The sequence below is a fragment of the Clinocottus analis genome, unplaced genomic scaffold (assembly GCF_023055335.1).
Source record: "Clinocottus analis isolate CAN_PGR_092001 unplaced genomic scaffold, fCliAna1.0.p SCAF_7, whole genome shotgun sequence".
Lineage (NCBI taxonomy): Eukaryota > Metazoa > Chordata > Actinopteri > Perciformes > Cottidae > Clinocottus > Clinocottus analis.
The window spans coordinates 1,880,408-1,893,155 of NW_027176229.1; the positions used below are offsets into that span (position 1 = coordinate 1,880,408).

Sequence of the window (12,748 nt, forward strand, 5' to 3'; positions counted from 1 at the left end):
TTTTACACGAGTTGCGTAAGAATGTCTGAAAGGAAGTATTGTTATTTATTTGAATACAAACCACAATCTTTTATATCACCTCACCCAAGTAGTTTAATTGTACAATCCTAAACCAATATAAAAGCATATTTATGAAATGTGTCTCTGGATCAGGAACGTTGACATTCGCATCTCTTTGTTTTGCTGAAATGTACAAAGCCAATTGGGTTGAAATATAGTGTACTTACATTTTTAGAGAAAGCTCAGTGATTTCCTAAAACTGCTGGACACCATTGTTCTGAACAACAATAATCAAACCTGGAGGAAATACAGATATTGTTTGGAGGACTATTTTCACCGGTGGATTAATCCACTTTTGGGTTTTCTAGTGAAAATTTGGAGCCACACTACGGCACGTGTTGGATTGAGTCAAAATGAAATACATGATTTATGTTCATAGTCATGTCGGAATATGTCACCCAGTGTGGCTCACACATGGCTCAAGATACACGGACGTTTTAGTGGATACGGTCATTGATGGTTTGAAAATCATCATTCTTTAAGTATATATGTGTCAGGTTTCAAACGTATTCGTATAACAGAATAATGGCCTGACCAGTGTTTATTAGCACTTTCAGAAGCTAAAGGCTCATTCACGCTCCTTCAGAGCCGCCTTGTTGAATGGAAAGATTCCCAGTGCGTCTATCCAGGTAACAATCAGCGAGGGACGGCAATAGCTCGGAGGTTTAAAAAATAGTACCATCAAAGAAAAGGGCCCAACGGGTTAACAGCAAAAGTATATCACAAATCAGACCAGACACGGTGTAATAAGGTACATTATGCCCACGGCTTCATTACATCAGATGTTTTTATCTCGTAGAGAGAGCGATAGCGTTAGAGAGCCAGACTGGAGCATCACAACTGTGCTAAAGGTCTCTTTTGCTAGCTTGACATCCAGTCTGATGTTCTGGATTTCAAATGTTCCCGCAGGGAAATAAACAAACACTGACTTGATGTCTGAGCTGCACTCCTACAGCCCCAACGCGGAGCAGTAAAGACGGGAATCAGAAATTTACTGAGCCGCGTCACAGTTCACGGTCTCTGCTCGTGGACAAACATCCTGAGTAAGGATGAGCAGCGCTTTGACGCTGAAGGAACTGCAGAGCTCTTCATGTGATTTAGAACAAGTTATATTTTTGGAATACTTTTTTTATTTATTGCACATTGTTTCAATTTTCTTATTTTTCATGTTCAACAGGTCAGGCCATTCCAATAAAACGGGTCAATGAAACCAGCGTTTAAAGTGACACCCCGACACCGAAGAACAAACCCAGCACTGACGGCCGCAAACGAAAGCCGGTTTTGCAAACGAGCAGAAGTGAGGAAGCCATCACTTGGGCGGTTGAGCAACGTGTTAATATTAGCAACTATCAGTGAGATAAAGACTTTTTCATAAGTGCCTAAAGGCAACCATGTTGACAAACGGATGAATTTAAAAAACTAGTGGAAAATATCAGTTTCTTTTTATTTATATAAAAGTGCATGAAACAATTTCCGTTACATTTGGTGCAATCAAAGTGACGTCAAATAAATCTCCACACTTCAACAGTAATTTTGTCTTCTTTGAACCTCTCAAACCTCTCATTGGATCCCTTGGCCGTCAATCATCTCACTCACAAACACCTGGGATTTTTGAGGTTTTTTTCTTCCTGAATTTGGTTTAGATTAAAATATCACTCCGGATTAAGGATTAATCCAAGGCACCTTGAAAGCGACCGCTGCGTCATCAGTGCTGTTATTTGGTTCCACCTGAGCTTGGACACTATTCCACACTTTGGGATAACACTGTGGGGGAAATAATGAAATCGTTGGTTAGTTCCTCCTCCTAATTTCCTCCTTTGTTCAGGGTGTGGTTTGGACCAGTTGGTGCCTCTGCAGCGGTCTGGCTGCCTCCACATTGACAACGATGCTCTCTGGCGAGACCGGTGAGGAGCTCCAGGACCCTGATCTCATGCTCCATGCGAGCCTTCTCCCTCCTTTCCTCCCTCTCGGCCGCCTCCCTCTGCCGGCGTTCCTCCCTTTGTAGCCACTGTGCCAGGAGGTCCTGGTGCCAGCGGGCCTGTTCCTGCCGCTGGCTCTCCAGCTGCAGCAGCAGGCTCCGTGTGTCCGACGACAGCCGCTGGAAATCCTCCGATAGATGCTTGAGGCAGGAGGACTCTGGGTGATGAGGAGCCAAGGTGGGGAGGGTGTTGGGGATCGGATCCGGGGGCACAGGAAGAGGCGAGGCAGCGGATTGGGCGAGAGGGAGAGAGGGAGGAGCAGCCGGAGGAGGAGGCGGCACGGCGTGAGAGGAAGGAGGACTCAAGCAGTTTTCCACGACCGCACCTATGAAACAGGACGAGATTATTACTGATGTTAGGATTATCTTTGTAGATTAATTAATGGATTCATATTAGTATTTTTTTTTTAAAATTATTTAAGCTTTCTTTGGTTCCAGCTACTATAGTGGGACTTGTTGCTGCTGTTATTTTATTTATATATATATATATATATATATATATATATATATATATATATATATATATATATATATATATATATATAGCTGATTTAATAAAGACTATGCTATAATAAACATTTATCTCTTACAGGTGGATATAAAAATATCGGTCAATTTAAACAAATCCTAATTAATAACATCATTTGACCATTTTACCTACTTTCCTTGTTAAAAAAAAAACCAATGGGTCATGTGTGGGGCAGATCATAATCTGGTTGTCCACATTTTCTTTCAGCAATATGTTTGTACAAATATTAAACTATAAGAAACTTATTTTTCTTAGCCTGTAGTGACATAGATAATAATCTTAGTACATACCAGTCATTTCACGACGGATGGATGATTCCAGATAAATGTCGTGGTGTCGCTGTGGGAATCCCGAGTTGCTGAACTCATACTCATCTGTTGAATCTTCTACGTCCTCCAGCTTGACTTCGCAGTCGAGCTGCCAAGACCGGTGACCTCCCGTCTCCTCCGAGGAGCTCAAACATCGTGTCCCGGCTCTCCCAGAAGAACCAAAAGGGTGTTCAGCGATCTCTGTGTTAGAATTTATATCTGGCGGGAAACTTTCCATCCGGTCGCCGGAGTCGAGTCGATGCGCCGCCATCCGCTCCGGGGACACAAAATATTGCCCCCCGTCCCCTCCCGCCGACCTCCGGCCCAGAACCGCGTCCATGTCGGCAAAATATCGGAAGGTGCATGGTTGCGAGCCGTCGACGCTCCTCTGCAGTTGGGCCCTTACGTAGTTGGCCTTCAGAGTCTTGACTCGAAGCCGACACTGGTGCGGACTGCGGGAGAAACCCATTTCACTCATGCGGGCTGAGAGGTGCTTGAAGACGTGCCGGTTGCGCAGGTTTTCCGCCAGACTTTTCTGAATGCGCTCGTCACTCCATGCGCACAGCAGCACCTGGGTCTCCTCCACCGTCCAGTTCACCGAGCGCTCGGCTTCTCGCTTCCCTGCGCATACAGAGACACAGCCGCAAACAGTAAACAACGTCGCGGTCGACAGCCGATGGTTATGTTTTAATGGCGGGCAAGCGGACATTGAATGTTACACCGATAACTCCTCATTTAAATTTACAAAAAATGATCACTTCCTGAATCTGAGGTTTTGTACAACACTATAGAGGAACAGAGCGTCAATTTAAAAAAATAATACGTAGAAGGTGTAAGATTGAAGGTGTAAGATTTGAAAACAAATTCCACAAAAAAAGTAATACCCACAAACCCGCCTCCCAACCATACATTTAAATTGATTCCATTCAGTGTGCAAAAAAACCTACACTCAAGTGCAGTTTGTGGTGCAATTTAACTATATTGCAATAAATACTGAGAGGTGTTACTTTCTAAATAATTGCTCCATCCTCACTCTTTTTTAATGGGTAGGAGATATTAGAAGCACCTTCCAGAACGACAGCTTAATACATCGGCTCTTATTATGTGAAATGGACCCATTAAAGAGTAGCAGCTACACGTTCAGCCTCCACATCCTATGTTATCCCAAACTACAAATGTACATCCTACATATTTTTTAACGATGATACACCACCTAGAAAAAAGGAAATTCAGAGCTTGGCAGCTTCATTTTTTAGAAGTGTGTCAGTAAAATATAGATGTCTTGAGCTACTTGATCCCCATTTGTAACACGGTAGGAACTACAATTATCAATCACTATTCATAATAATAGTGTAAAATAGTGCCATTAAGTCTAGCTGGAGTCAGACAGTGTAGCTTATGTCCACCTCGAGCAGAGATCACATGTTCTCACATAACTTTCAGTGTGACAGCTTCCACCTGAGAAGCTACAGATATAGAGACATCAAGTGAGGGGTAATATCTTAATACAACAGGTAAATATTCAGGATGTCCTCGCGCAAACAGGACAATTCGCAGCGCACGGTTCAGCAGCTTAATAACAGTGTGAACCCGGAAGTAGGAGGCTACAAACACTGCTAACGTTAGCAGCTGTCTGCTGCAGTGAAAAACAAATAAAACAGCTCGAATGAGTGAATCATTCTTACTTTTGGTCGTCGAAACGGAGCTGGACGAGTTGATCGTCGGAGGATTCATTTTAAACCGGGCTGCAGGAAATGTAAACAATCCCTCCTACAAACACACGCACACACATCGACGGCACTCTTTTCCGGGTGGCGCCGCTCTCTTGCAGTGACGTCACTTCTGGCGCGCTACGTGTGGCAGAGTTTGTGTGAATGCTAAATGAATTGATATAGAAATAATAACAATAAAATACTACAATGAAAGTCGTGGCAAATAAGACAAATAACTTATTTTTATTGCGCATTAACTTCCCCATAAAACTAATTTGCGTATTGTACTGAAAATCTGTTACATATTCTTAAATTATTTTTGCCTCAATCAGCAGTGGTCCAATTTGCCCTGTAATATTTGTTATCTTTACAGATCCTGTAAATATTCATATCTCCTCTGGGATCATTCAGGTGTTATGTCATTGTATCTAAAATCCTATGAGTTTGACATTACACACTCTTTTTTTTTTAAAAATATATGCAGTTACTTTATATAGTATTATGTGAATAGTTATTCAAACAAGTGCACTATGAGTTTTTGGCAAATGTGCAACCTTTGACAAAGCTGTGGTGCAATGTGGGAAAGTGCAGTTCAAGTTTTACCTGCCTCGGCTTTTGAGCACACACGGTCCCAAATCAACCAACACACACAATGTATTGGGGTAAATCAACATACTACACACATATACATAGCTGTATCTATTCACAAATTTAACTTGTTTCACCTGATGTATTTTAGCCTGTGACTCTTTTTAATCAGCCAGGGCGCAAAAAAACAAACAAAAGCAATTGTACGTGCATGCGAGTACATCAATTATTACAAACACACAGGCATCGTAGCTTCGGGGAGAGACTTTTGGTTGTGTTGTTTTTTTTTAGACAGATTCAAAGTCATTATTTGCGACTATTATGACTTGCAAGTTTATCTTTTATGATGACAAAAATTACATGTGTAATTCACGGCACAATTCAAACACTATCAAAAAGTTATTTGTTTCTCTTTCGTTTCTCATATGCAGTTATATTAAAATAATTGCACATCGTTCCAGGTGAGACGTGAACTCGCTTACACTTGACATCAGAAGTAACAGTTGCCTGAGTGTTAAATATGCTAATAAGTAGCTATCGGATCACATGTCCCTGACAACCACAGAATGTGGGTAAAGCACTTAAAGCCCTTTGCATTCTGGGCAAAGTCGCACAAAAAGCTGTCCGTCCGGAGGAAACGAGCTCTGAAGAGACTGCGAGGCGCTAATGGGTCGTCTTGTGCATTCTGTGTCTGCTGAGAGCATTAAGGTTTTCTATAGTGTTCCCTCCTTTTACACTGGTTCATCTCCTCAGTCTTTCATCCACAAACCAAGCAATTATAAGTTGAGGAGGAGGAGTAGGAGAAAGAGGAGGAGAAGGAGGAGGAGGAGGAGGAGTAATGCAAATGCAGATTCAGTCTGCTTTCCTGCCGTGACATTTGCATTTTGAGCTTTCAGCTTTTGTTCTGTTCCAGAGCGACTTAGAACGAGTTTAACAATAACCTTAAAAGAGCATGTTGGCGGCATTTAGAGTCGTTTCCTTCTGTGTGTGTCTCCTCCTTGTGATGTAAGGTAGTTGTACTTTACTTGAGTATTTCCATTTTATGCCACCTTGTACTCATACTTTACTCCATCTCAGGAGTAAATAGTGTATGATTTACTGGACTACACAAACTTACAACTTATAGTTAATAATTTAATTCTACATTTAAAAATTTGTTTAAATGATATGATGCAGAACTTTACTATGCAAATTACATTTTAAATATACTGTACACTTCATCAGCACATGACGAGAGGGCAGGACATAAGGAGCACATGAAGAAGTATTCTCGTTCTACTGGAAGATGGGCTCCAAGCAGGTTTTAGTTTTGGTTGAGGGGGCTTTCCAATGGTCCAGGAACATTTATCAGCGGTATCGGTACTTAATCTTAACAAAGAAATTACTTTCATCTAATTGCCCCCAACGGATTACCAACTGCTGCACTCCAAGAGTGAGATAGAGTGAAAAAAGACAAGTGAAACCTTTTTTTCTTGCTATTGGGTCAAACACAGTCACACAATAATTAAAAATAATAACCAGCAGCAAATTGGTAATTTGGAGTATTTTTTGGTGCTTTCAGATTGCATCTCTATCGCTGCATGATTCATTGCTAGTCAATTGCTTTCAACAATACAATGTCTGTGTTGTCATCTTGTCTTATGATACGATGATATGGTCCAATGACAAGACACAAAGATCTGATACGACAATCCAATACGACATTAGGATACAACGATAGGATGCATGATACATTAATACAATATAACGATCCGATACGGGGAAATGATACATTGATACAATATGATACGACAATATGATACATTGATACAATGTGATGATCCGATACGACAATTCAATATTACAATGTGATTAGGGCTGTGAAATGATTGAAATTTGTAATAAGATTAATCACAGGTTTCTGTGGATTAATCATGATTAATCACGTATTACCGATATTCTCGGTATATTTTTGTAAAAACATAAAGACTTATGATAAAAGACAGATATATACATTGTCATTTACACATTGGGGTGCTGTTGTAAACAATGCAACTATAGGCCATAAGGTGAACCGCATTATTGTTTCATCCCGCTCCACAGTCATCTACGCAATCTTAAACTCATAAAAAAAGAACGAGTCGTGCTAAACTACCAAAAAAACGTTTGTCGCTAAAATTCCAGTTGATTATTAATGCGGCGATGTTTTATGCAGAACTAGTTCCTTCAGAGCGTAACAGGATATTCGTCGGGAGTGGAGGTGACAAGGTGCTCAGTGTTGCCAGATTGGTGATGGCGTACCCCCACAGGAGTGTTGGCTGCTGTGGGGGTCGCAGCTTGACGTGGTTAGGCTGGTTGGATGCACAAGAACCGGAGCTTTTCGTAGCACCTCACTTGTATTTTCATTATTATTTCAAACTATAAATAGCGATATATCAAACATATTGTCCGTGCACGGTACGTGCACGTCTCGCGGACGCCCCAGGTGTTCACTGTGAAGTTAAGTTCTTGATTTTAGTCCACAAAGCTCTGCCAACCCTGAAGCCTGAGATAAAGGTTGTTCTGCATTGCTCAACGCAAAGCACACACACACAGACACACACACACACACACACACACACACACACACACGTGTCCAAATGATGAGTCCGCCACAGCATTGGTAATTACAGAGGTAGAGGGGAGCCGAGACAGTCGACTGGATATTCATCTCATTACTCATTCATGCCTCCAGGCTGTACCCCGCTGGCCTGCTGAAGAACTACACACACACACACACACACACACACACACAAACACACACAAACACACACATGTACACGCAAACACAAAATACTCTCAACTCACCTGGACAGTCAAGGTCATCTTTTCTTATTATGTCACTCGCTGACGTAGTAATGTTCATGATTACTTTTCATACATTTTTTGTGCATATTGTTTAGAGAATTAGCTACGTAGCAACATACAAAGTGTGGGCAGGGAAAGGATATAAGCAGGATTTCTGGTTGACATTCATTTTTGCAGGAAATCGTTGGTGCTACAGGGTTCAAACCTGTGATTTAGTCTTTAGTCTAGACCTTCTCACGGTGTGGTTTGTACTGCAGAGAAACACGGTTAGGTACGGACGGCTCATACTGGAGAGTGCTTACGTCAGGGAAGCTGCAGGAGGACTGAGTTGTCCCGCTGTGGGAGCTCAGGACCCTGCCTCCGTGCTGCTCTTTGGCGTGGCTCTACCGCCCCGTCTCCTGACAACCAGCAGACGCCGTGTTGTTTAGATAAGTGGTTCGCAAACTTTCAAACCAGACCATAACAAAGACTCGACATGGGAGCAGTGCAGCAATTCTTGGAATCTGTGTTTTTTTGGCGGAGGGGTTCAGCTTGTCCCTTTAGAATCAGAGTGATGTCAACCGGAGCCCTTGCTGCAGGCCCTCCTGCAGACTTATGCCGCGAATATTTGCAACGCTTTCTCGCAGCGCTTTCTCGCAGCGCTTTTTCGCAGCGCTTTTTCGCAGCGCTTTTTCGCCTGATTTTACTCGCTCAACAATTTATGTGGTTAATTCACTTTTCGCTTTTTTGCAACCAGTTGCGGCAAAAAGGAGGCGCGGCTTGAGCCACGTTACCCCTAGTTACCAGCACATGGCCTCACAAGCTAACCTACCCCTGTAGTATAACAGTATAATGTGCCCTTTTCAAGTCAAAACAGTGTCTAGAGACACCTTGTGTGCACCTTTATTACATTTGGTCTTACATTTTTTTGTGTTTTCTGAAAAACCTGGAAAAATGACGTGGGCCATTATTTTAGGTTGGTGATGATATGAGTTATGGCAGAAACAAGTTTTTGTGCGCTCAAGGTGACCTTTGACCACCAAAATCAAAATCACTTTATTCGTGGTTCCAGGTGGACAAATTTGAACAAATGTACAAGAGGCGTTGGTGAGGTCTCACTAGAATGGTGTTCACAGGGGGCTGCAGTGACCTTTGACCCCTAAAATCAAGTTGGTCTTCAAACCAAGGTAGACGTTTGGGCCAAATTTGAAGAAATTCTTCTTGAGATATCACATTGACAACAATGGATCGGATGTGATATCACGGTTTATGTGAAAGGTTCCCCTCAAACTGGACACGAGGATCATTGGTTTCTATCTCCTCACCAGTTCCCGTAGCAACTAATCAGTGTCCCATTTTTTTTATTAATCTTGCCTTACCCTTTCAGAACTGAGACCTTTGGAGTCCTCATCAGCAGCGGTATGGGCAGAAGACGGGGAGGATCGTGTCTTTTGGCGGTGATCATAAGCTCAGCATCCCAAACTGCTGATTTTACAGCAACTTGTGCAGAAAATGTTCCCCCGTCGCTGTGAACTGCAGCTGTGGGGCACATGCCTCCGTACCATGGTGGGATGCCGAAACCACAAAATGAAGAAAAAAAACACCCCGGCAAGTCATTATCAGCCATAAAAAGGGGCTTTCAAAGGAGTTGAAGAACTCTTGCCCCCCCTGTCCTGGACGCCCTTTAATTTGCGTGCATTTTTATAGCAGCCAACAATTTGCAGAGGCCACTTTTGACCGACAGCGAACTCATGGCAGAGCAACAGCGTTTCAAAAAAATCTTCCTCCGAGCTCCAGATGCCTGCATGAGAACAAAACAACAGCAGCGTCACATCCAATGAAGTTCAAGTGATCATCTGCGTGGGTAAAATGTCTTTGGATCCCCGTGCAACCACACATGGGTCACAGTGCACCTTTGTGTTTATTGTCATGTAAGTCTAAAAGCATTCTCGGTCCCCCCCCCCCACACACACACACTCACACACACACACACTCACACACACACACACACTCACGTCCTGTACACGCCTCATTTGAGTCACAGTCTTCTGCAGGTCTGTGGGGCTCGTCGGGCCTCCCCACCTCGCATTACACCTCCCTTTGTTTCACGTGGGGGTGGTGGCTTAAACAGGAACCGACAAGCTAAAAGTGGAACAGCAACTCCCAAAAATATAAGGCACACAGTGGAGCTCATGGATAATTCCACAACGTTGTTTTGTTTTGACCCCCCAAAAAATGGAAGGGCAATCTGGAGTGAAGGGAGAGCTGTGATCGCTATCGTGAATGTTGAAAGTGGCCAGTGCTCTCGTTCAACCGCAAGCCGGAGAGCCGGTTACATCACAGGGATGCGGGATCGAACATGTGTACACAGCTAAATGAGTAATTACCTTGTTGTGCCGTCACACTGTCGACCTGCCGTGGTGGTCTGCAGCTGAGAAAGCACATCCACTGTGTTAATGATACCTGAAGTGTCCTGTATGTCACAATGAGCTCTCTGCCACTGTAACCAATAATAACCAATAACATAAAACATATAGTAGTATAACACTCTGAAAGGAAAGTATATCCTACTGATAATACATATTACTACCTTCATTTTTACTTGTGAAACAAAATAACATTTATTGCTGGACGTGGACTTGGAGATTACATTTTATGTAATTGTAGAGTGAATTTTAAGAGCTCTCTTGAAAAAAGAAAGGACAATATAGCTGATGTTTCCGTCAGCTGGTTCGGAGCAAATAAATCACCTCAGCCATCAAGCTCGTATTCGAGAGTTATTTGGAGACGAAGACACGTATTCACGTATGAATGGTTCAATCCAGGAAGACTTACAGCTGGTCGGTTCTTGTTCGGAAAACAAAAGGAGAACAACAGCTGATCAATCATGTGAGTTAAAGGTTTGCTACGTCACAATGTATTCTGCAAAAGTGTCTCCATAATCCATTAAGTGTGTCAGCTGTTTTTCAGAAGGCAGAAACCAGCTCAAGTGGGTGTAAAACTTTTAAATTTTTTTTAATAAAAAGCTTTTCTAAAATGATTCTTTAAAATGATCTCACACACCTTCACAGAAACTTACGGCCAAGCAGATGTTGAAGGTATAATTTGGGTGTAAATCCCTTTTGGATCAAGTCATATGACAAAAAAATTTCCCCTTGGGATTAATAAAGTATATAATATATATATATATATATATATATATATATATATATATATATATATATATATATAAATATATATATATATATATATATATATATATATAATATATATATATATATTAACGTCACGCAATTCCAATTTTCAACGTCTAGAAAACGTTGGCTCATTTTCAACAGGCGACACCTTTTGACCTGCAAATAACCAAATGGTTTTCCATTGTGGGAACGTCAAACTCCTTGAATTGTGCGCCAGACCCCACCAGCACCGTCCACCTCCCCACTGCATTTTGGGGGATTGCGAGGAATGCGTTCCACCTTGGTTACCGAGGTGACCCTATTTGGTGGCCGAGGAATGTCCTGTTTTCACAACGCAGACGAGCGTCCGCATTTCTTCTGGTAAACTGATCCCGACCACACAAGAGGAGCCCCTCTCCCTAACAGCCACCTCTCCCACATCCAACACCCTCCACCCCCCTCCTCTTCCAACTACTGTCAATCAACACCCAATCCTCCGAGCACAGCTGATTGAAACCACGTGAAGGGAGGGGGGGGGGGGGTTCCAATTGAAGCAAGAATGTGCTGAAATAACAGTAAAAAGCTGCTTGTTTCCGTGGCCGTGGGTCGGCTTGGAGTGTATGAGAAGCAGACAGTCAAGTCGATCAAAGACCAAGAAAAGAGCAAAACGTTAAGTGAAGGCCTGAAGTAACATGAAGCAGTAAGTGAAACCAGAGCAACAGTTCTTCTAACCTGCTGCATGAAGATATTTGTCTTTATCTTACGCCAGTTTCACGCCATCACTGCTTAGAAGCATGAGGCAAACTTTTTTTTATAGATAAAGATTGTAAAATATGAAAATAATCTCAAAACCCCAAAATTGAGGCAGGCCTCCTTCTGAATATGTTCCTCACACTATAGTTGAGCTGAAAGGTGGGATTAAGAGAAAATGCACATCATATTTTAGGGGATTGTACCTCCAGCATTACTTCTACACAAGTCTGTTTGATACTTTTGTACCTCACGAAGGGCCCTTAAAATGTTCTAATGTAAAAATATATTTTTTAAATCTAACAAGTCGTACAAATCATTCCTTTTGACTGCTGGTGAAGTGAATACTACAACAAAGCTTACACTCAGTGCGTTTACATGCTGGTAATAATTCGAATCTTGCTTTAGTCGGACTATGCTCTCTCTCGGGTCAACTGCTGTTATCCGAATATACATGGCAGTGAATAAATCGAATCGTTGGCCGAATGCATGTCATATCCGATACGACAGGTGGCGCTGTTTTCATTACATGTAGTGGTGATACAGCCATCTCCGCTTGACCTCTTCACTCTTCATAATGGAGAGAACCCCGCTAGCTTCGGTGGTTGTCGGGGAGCTAGCGGAGAGCAAACAGGGAACTAGCAGCAGCGCTAGCTGGCTACATCAGGGAGCTAGCAGAGACACCCACCGAAGGTACTATCGGCTCGTAACCCGACTTTTACGTTTGTTTGTTTCTGCCGGCCGTGACAACTTATCGTCTCTTTCGACTTCCGGGTCACGACCTGGGAGGGAGGGAGGGAGGAGGCGGCGGGATCTTGAGCATGCGCACAAACGCATTGTCC

The 12,748-nt window shown here is 42.6% G+C and overlaps 1 protein-coding gene across 3 annotated transcripts in view; it reads right to left on the reverse strand.

The window, feature by feature from the left end:
• rasgef1ba (RasGEF domain family, member 1Ba) overlaps positions 1-12,748 on the reverse strand; it is a 79,653-nt gene that overhangs the window by 29,652 nt on the left and 37,253 nt on the right. The window contains exon 1 of one of the 3 annotated variants that reach the window (XM_068605063.1): positions 4,561-4,685. The exons of 1 other annotated variant lie outside the window; for it this stretch is intronic. The gene's annotated coding sequence lies outside the window, so the exon portion shown is untranslated. Of the gene's footprint in view, positions 1-1,743; positions 1,868-4,560; positions 4,686-12,748 lie in introns of those variants that run through there. One more of the 3 variants, XM_068605064.1, reaches the window with a different exon arrangement.